We start from the raw sequence: 7,847 nt of genomic DNA on the forward strand, positions 1-7,847 counted from the left end.
CCTGCAAGAATTTCCAATCATAATGGATTGTAGTATAGTGTTGATATTAAAAGGTGGATTAATCAGGTAGAACATCACTGAAGGACTAGGAGTGAAATACATGGAGTAACACTAGTAAATATAGTAAAATAACATCCAACACCTGAATTGAACGCACCATCAAAACTGAAATAATCCCATTCTTTACTACTGGCCTTCAAGTAACATTAACTTTAACCCTTTAAATGCTTTTCCACACACATTAATGGGAAATTATAGCAATTATTAACCCAACTTTCCCTGATTATGTATCACAGATGTGATGCAAACCATGCATAAGGATCCAGTCTTTAATCTGTGATGGGGTTAGTACAGGTGCAGGGTATGAGCTGTAATAGAAAGATGAAAAAGAAATGAAACAGGAGGTTTTTGTACAGAGACACAGCAGTTCACATCACTGTGTTGACTGGCAGCACAGAAGTAAACTGCACTGCTGTTCAGGCTGAGTTCTTCAGTGGTTAATGTGCAGGTTTCACCTTTACGTGCACCTCCACTTATTTGCAAAGTCACTCCAGATTCATAAATTGGTTGGCCTAACATATATCCCAGGAGCTTCATCTCATTGTTCTTTGATCGTCTGTACCAGAAGATCCGGTCGTAGCTGTCGATTTGATGTGAACAGGTGATTTCAGCTTTTTCTCCTTGTTTCTTGTAAATATGAGGTGGATTCTGGTGGACTGAAGATGCTGGAAAAAAGACATGACAACAGTTTATTACTGCATCTTATTCTACATCAGCTACACTTTTAAGAATGAAATGATATCAAGAGCACCTTAATGGTTTGAAAAATAACAAAATCTTTACCTGAAACCAGCATCACTTTCCACATTAAACAGAAGAATATGATCATTGTGTTCTTTTCAGATCGGACTGTTGGTGTTGTAGTTGTGGTTGTGTGTTTATTGTGATAAACTGTCTCGTTGGTTGTTGGATGTAAATGTTGGGTGGGTGGTGTCTTCATGCATCATCCTCCTGCTGCTCAGTACAGATATACTGCCACCTTATGAAAGAAAATGGAAAAACAAGAGTCAAATAATCTTCCATTACTGTTATGTTTTATTTGTGTAGTGTTCTGTTGTGTAGTTTGTTCAGCAAATTTTAATTTTTATACGCCTTAATGGTTGAAGTGAGTGTATTTTCCTTTACATCTGTGTATACTGTACTGTTGCTGACGTTGTTGTTGTCACAGATAACTAGCGACACAATAGTCTTTATTTTTTCTTAGCAATTGTGTCAAAATCAAATATTTCAGATCAGATGTACAGATGCTTTGCACTGGTACAAACCCTCATTTGGCACAAAAACAAAGAGATACAGCAGAAAGTTCCCTCTGGAAAGGTGTAGATGGAGTTATTTTTGTGTTTAATTACATTTATACCTGTAAGAATTTCTGATCATAATGGACTGTAGTATAGTGTTGATATTAAAAGGTGGATTAAATCAGGTAGAACATCACTGAAGGACTAGGAGTGAAATACATGGACCAACACTAGTAAATATAGTAAAATAACATCCAACACCTGAATTTAATGCACCATCAAAGCTGAAATATCCAAATCCTTTCTTATCAACCATCATGCAACATGTACTTTAATTGTTTAAATGATTTTCCACACACATTTATGGGAAATTATAGCAATTATTAACCCAACTTTCCCTGATTATGGATCACAAATGTGATGCAAACCTTACATAAAGGTCTAGTCTTTAAAGTCTTTAAAAATTACTTTTGTTGTCATGTCTGAAGTTCTACCGTGGACTCACATGGTAACATGTTTTGTGGAAAAAAATGCCTTTGTTACCAATTTTCCATCTATTCTAACGTGCTATAGAAAGTCTGCTGGAAGACTCAGCTCGATTTTCGCCAGTTCTCATGAATATTCAACATGCTAATCGCCTCGACTCTGATTGGCTAAACAGCTAGCTAATGAGAGTCTGGCTTTTCAGCATCCTTTACTGTGTGCAAAGAGTAGAGGAACTGGCATAAACCAAACGTGAAACTTAACATGCTTTGAACGTCCGACTCCCGGCTTCTATGCCTCTGTTTTACAGTGGACCTTACATGGAATTTACACAACTTCTAACCCAGGGCTGGGCAATCGTGGTACTCGAGGGCCGGTATCCTGCATGTTTTAGATGTTTCCCTCTTCCACAACACCTGAAGGTCATTATCAGGCTTCTGCAGAGCTTGATGATAGGTTTATCATGTGAACCAGGTGTGTTGGAAGAGGGAAACATCTAAAACGTGCAGGATACTGGCCCTCGAGGACCAGGATTTCCCACCCCTATTCTAACCTGTATCCACTGGACCCCCTCCACTACTCTTTGGGCCCCCCGGGAATGCTGGGCCTCATGAATTTGTCTTTTTTGCCCCACCCCACCCCCCCACCCCCTTACAGAGGCCCAGTTTGCTTTATATGAAAACTGTCACTGAGCTCGATGAATTCTGTGGGCGTGGATTCACCCGGGCAAAAAAATGAATAGTAGTGAGCTCAGGCATTAACACGTCACACTGACCAGCTTTAATAATTGACCTGATTTCTCTGCTTTTTTCTTTCCAGTGTCAATAGCAGACGGAGGAGGTAGAGGTTCATTTTCAAATTCACTACATAACACAAACACCTATGGACGGAACATATTTAGAAAAATACAAGCGAAAACAGTTTTGTGTGGCAGGGCACCTTTAATCTGATGGGGTTAGTACAGGTGCAGGGTATGAGCTGTAATAGAAAGATGAAAAAGAAATGAAACAGGAGGTTTTTGTACAGAGACACAGCAGTTCACATCACTGTGTTGACTGGCAGCACAGAAGTAAACTGCACTGCTGTTCAGGCTGAGTTCTTCAGTGGTTAATGTGCAGTTTTCACCTTTACGTGCACCTCCACTTATCTGCACAGTCACTCCAGGTTCATAAATTGGTTGGCCTGACATGTATCCCAGGAGCTTCAGCTCATTGTTTTTTGATCGTCTGTACCAGAGGATCTGGCTGTAGCTGGTGCTTTGATGTGAACAGGTGATTTCAGCTTTTTCTCCTTGTTTCTTGTAAATATGAGGTGGATTCTGTTGGACTGAAGAACCTGGAAAAAAGACATGACAACAGTTTATTACTGCATCTTATTCCACATCAGCTACACTTTTAAGAATTAGATTATATCAACAGCACCTTAATGGTTTGAAAAATAACTCTGAATCTTTACCTGAAACCAGCATCACTTTCAACATTAAACAGAAGAATATGATCATTGTGTTCTTTTCAGATCAGACTGTTGGTGTTGTAGTTGTGGTTGTGTGTTTATTGTGATAAACTGTCTCGTTGGTTGTTGGATGTAAATGTTGGGTGGGTGGTGTCTTCATGCATCATCCTCCTGCTTCTCAGTACAGATATACTGCCACCTTATGAAAGAAAATGGAAAAACAAGAGTCTAATAATCTTCCAGTACTTTTTTTTTTTTTTTTTTTTAAATTTGTGTAGTGTTCTGTAGTTTGTTTTGCAAATTTGAATTTTTATACACCTTAATGGCTGAAGTAAGGGTATTTTCCTTTACATCTGTGTATATTGTACTTACGTTAACGTTGTCACAGATAACTAGTGACACACTAATCTTAATAATTTTTTGCAATTGTCTCAAGATAAGATACTTCAGACCAGATGCACAGATGCTTTGCAGTGGTACAAACCCTCATTTAGTATAAAAAAATAGATTTGCTAAAGAAATGCAGCAGAATATTCCCTCTGGAAAGGTGTAGATGGAGTTATGTTTGTGTTTAATTACATTTGTACCTGCAAGAATTTCTGATTATAACTGATTTTAGTATGGTGTTGATTTTAAAGCAACACCACAGAACTTTTGCTCGCGGCATCCCCCTAAAGTCAAGAAACGGTATTGTGTGTAACAACTGTCGTAAAATCTCCACTATCCAAATCCTTTCCTATCAACCATCAAGTAACATTAACTTTAACCCTTTAAATGCTTTTCCGCACACATTAATGGGAAATTATAGCAATTATTAACCCAACTTTCCCTGATTATGTATCACAGATGTGATGCAAACCATGCATAAGGATCCAGTCTTTAATCTGTGATGGGGTTAGTACAGGTGCAGGGTATGAGCTGCAATAGAAAGATGAAAAAGAAATGAAACAGGAGGTTTTTGTACAGAGACACAGCAGTTCACATCACTGTGTTGACTGGCAGCACAGAAGTAAACTGCACTGCTGTTCAGGCTGAGTTCTTCAGTGGTTAATGTGCAGGTTTCACCTTTATTTGCACCTCCACTTATCTGCACAGTCACTCCAAGTTCATAAACTGGTTGGCCTAACATATATCCCAGGAGCTTCAGCTCATTGTTTTTTGATCGTCTGTACCAGAGGATCTGGTTGTAGCTGGTGCTTTGATGTGAACAGGTGATTTCAGCTTTTTCTCCTTGTTTCTTGTAAATATGAGGTGGATTCTGGTGGACTGAAGAACCTGGAAAAAAAGACATGAGAACAGTTTATTACTGCATCTTATTCTACATCAGCTACACTTTTAAGAATGAAATTTTATCAACAGCGCCTTAATGGTTTGAAAAATAACTGTGAATTTTTACCTGAAACCAGCATCACTTTCAACATTAAACAGAAGAATATGATCATTGTGTTCTTTTCAGATCAGACTGTTGGTGTTGTAGTTGTGGTTGTGTGTTTATTGTGATAAACTGTCTCGTTGGTGTTTGGATGTAAATGTTGGGTGGGTGGTGTCTTCATGCATCATCCTCCTGCTGCTCAGTACAGATATACTGCCACCTTATGAAAGAAAATGGAAAAACAAGAGTCAAATAATCTTCCAGTACTTTTTTTTTTTTTTTTAATTTGTATAGTGTTCTGTTGTGTAGTTTGTTCTGCAAATTTGAATTTTCATACACCTTAATGACTGCGGTAAGGGTATTTTCCCTTACATCTGTGTATATTGCACTTACGTTCACGTTGTCAGAGATAACTAGTGACACACTAATCTTAATATGTTTATTTTGCAATTGTTTCATGATAAGATATTTCAGACCACATGCACAGATGCTTTGCACTGGTACAAACCCTCATTTGGCACAAAAAAAAGATTTGTTAAAGAGATGCAGCAGAAAATTCCCTCTGGAAAGGCGTAGATGGAGTTATTTTTGTGTTTAATTACCTTTGTACCTGCATGAATTTCTGATTATAATGGATTTTAGTATCGTGTTGATTTTAAAACAAAACTACAGAACTTTTGCTCGAGGCATCCCCCTAAAGACAAAAACGGTATTGTGTGTAACATCTGTCGTAAAATCTCTATATCAGTAATACTCGCACATTTGTTTACAACCCATTGATGCCGGTAAACTTTCTGAGGCAAGACAGGAGACATACTGTTAGAAATTTGCTAGGGTGTGCCACAGTGAGACATGATTGAAATTACCCAATATAATGTTGGGAGCCTCTGGTGAGATATTCTGCGATCTCTGTACAACATCAAATGCAGAGCAGGAGGCAAAATCGGAATTTCCCTTCATAAAGAGGAACTTGAAACATGTTAATACCTCTGAGTCTCCCAGCTTTTTTAAGTTCATTTACCTTTTCCCTTCCTCCTGAAACTTTGCAAACTTTCATTTGAGGGGACAGGATGTTTGTTTTTTTCCGGCCCTGGAGGGAACTCCTGGGGTAGGTGAAATGGGGGCAACGACACCCACACATTTTCAATGTCTGTTGTGCAGATTTTTTCTCAGATAATAACAGAGCTGCACTATCGTTCATTAATATACAGACAGACCCCACCTCCCTGTGTTTTGCCCAGTACTTCAGTAATGGCAAGAGTGGAGTTGTAGTCCCATTCGATGAGTCATGTCGGTGAAAGCCATGACAAAACGGTCTTTAAAACCTTTTTGGAAGTGAACGTTCCCCTGGAGCTCGTCTCCTTTCTTCCTTAAAAACAAACATAAACGCTCAAAAGTTCAGGACGCCAAACTCCATAATGCTGGTCACTGCGTGCGCCTGTGCCCCTAAATTATGTGACGTATCAGTGACGTTTTCCATAAAGCAGTCACATTTTGTAGTTCCTTTTGGGTAGGGGTACTGTTGGACCTGAACCCTGAAGTTACATAGTGTCAGTGCAGGGAACACAGACACTCCAGAGTGATGACAAAAGTGTAATGAAACCTACTGTGAGTTGTTGTACCACCAAAATGGCCTGGAAAATAGAGTTTGAAGGCTGACAAAGTCCATTGTGTTGGTTTGAAAGGTGGATTAAATCAGGTGGAACATCACTGAAGGACTAGGAGTGAAATACATGGAGCAACACTAGGAAATATAGTAAAAGAACATTCAACACCTGAATTTAATGCGCCATCAAAGTTGAAATATAAAAATCCTTTCTTATCAGCCTTGAAATAGCACTGAGTTCAGTGTTTGCATTGACATACATATATCCCAGGAGCTTCATCTCATTGTTCTTTGATCGTCTGTACCAGAGGATAACATTGTAGCTGTTGATTTGATGTGAACAGGTGATTTCAGCTTTTTCTCCTTGTTTCTTGTAAATATGAGGTGGATTCTGATGGACTGAAGAACCTGGAAAAAAGACATGACAACAGTTTTTTACTGCATCTTATTCTACATCAGCTACACTTTCCAGAATGAAATTATATAAACAGCACCTTAATTGTTTGAAAAAAAACTCGGAATCTTTACCTGAAATCAGCATCACTTTCAACATTAAACAGAAGAATATGATCATTGTGTTCTTTTCAGATCAGACTGTTGGTGTTGTAGTTGTGGTTGTGTGTTTATTGTGATAAACTGTCTCGTTGGTTGTTGGATGTAAATGTTGGGTGGGTGGTGTCTTCATGCATCATCCTCCTGCTCCTCAGTACAGATATACTGCCACCTTATGAAAGAAAATGGAAAAACAAGAGTCAAATAATCTTCCATTACTGTTATGTTTTATTATTGTAGTGTTCTTTTGTGTAGTTTGTTCTGCAAATTTGAATTTTTATACACCTTAATGACTGAAATGAGTGTATTTTCCTTTTCATTGGTGTACATTGTACTTACGCTAACATTGTCACAAATAACTAGTGACACACTAATGATGAGATATTTCAGACCAGATGTACAGATGCTTTGCACTGGTACAAACCCTCATTTGGTATAAAGAAAGAGATTTGCTGAAGAGATGCAGCAGAAAGTTCCCTCTGGAAAGGTATAGATGGAGTTATTTTTGTTGTACACTTTAATGGCTGAAATGAGTGTATTTTCCTTTACATCTGTGTACATTGTACTTTTGTTAATGTTGTTGTTGTCACACATAACTAGCGACACATTAAACTATAGTTTTTCTTTGCGATTGTATCAAAATCAGATATATCAGACCAGATGCACAGATGCTTTGCACTGGTACAAACTCTCATTTGGCACAAAACAAAAAGATACAGCAGATAGTTCCCTCTAGAAAGGTGTAGATGGAGTTATCTTTGTGTTTAAGTACATTTATGCTGGTAAGAATTTGTGATCATAATGGATTGTAGTATAGTGTTGATATTAAAAGGTGGATTAAATCAGGTAGAACATCACTGAAGGACTCGGAGTGAAATACATGGACCAACACTAGTAAATATAGTAAAATAACATCCAACACCTGAATTGAATGCACCATCAAAGCTGAATTATCCAAATCCTTTCTTATCAACCATCATGTAAACATGTACTTTAATTGTTTAAATGATTTTTCACACATATTTATGGGAAATTATAGCAATTATTTTCCCAACTTTCCCTGATTATGGATCAGAAATGTGAT

Source organism: Sphaeramia orbicularis, chromosome 22 (assembly GCF_902148855.1).
Source record: "Sphaeramia orbicularis chromosome 22, fSphaOr1.1, whole genome shotgun sequence".
NCBI classification, from domain to species: domain Eukaryota; kingdom Metazoa; phylum Chordata; class Actinopteri; order Kurtiformes; family Apogonidae; genus Sphaeramia; species Sphaeramia orbicularis.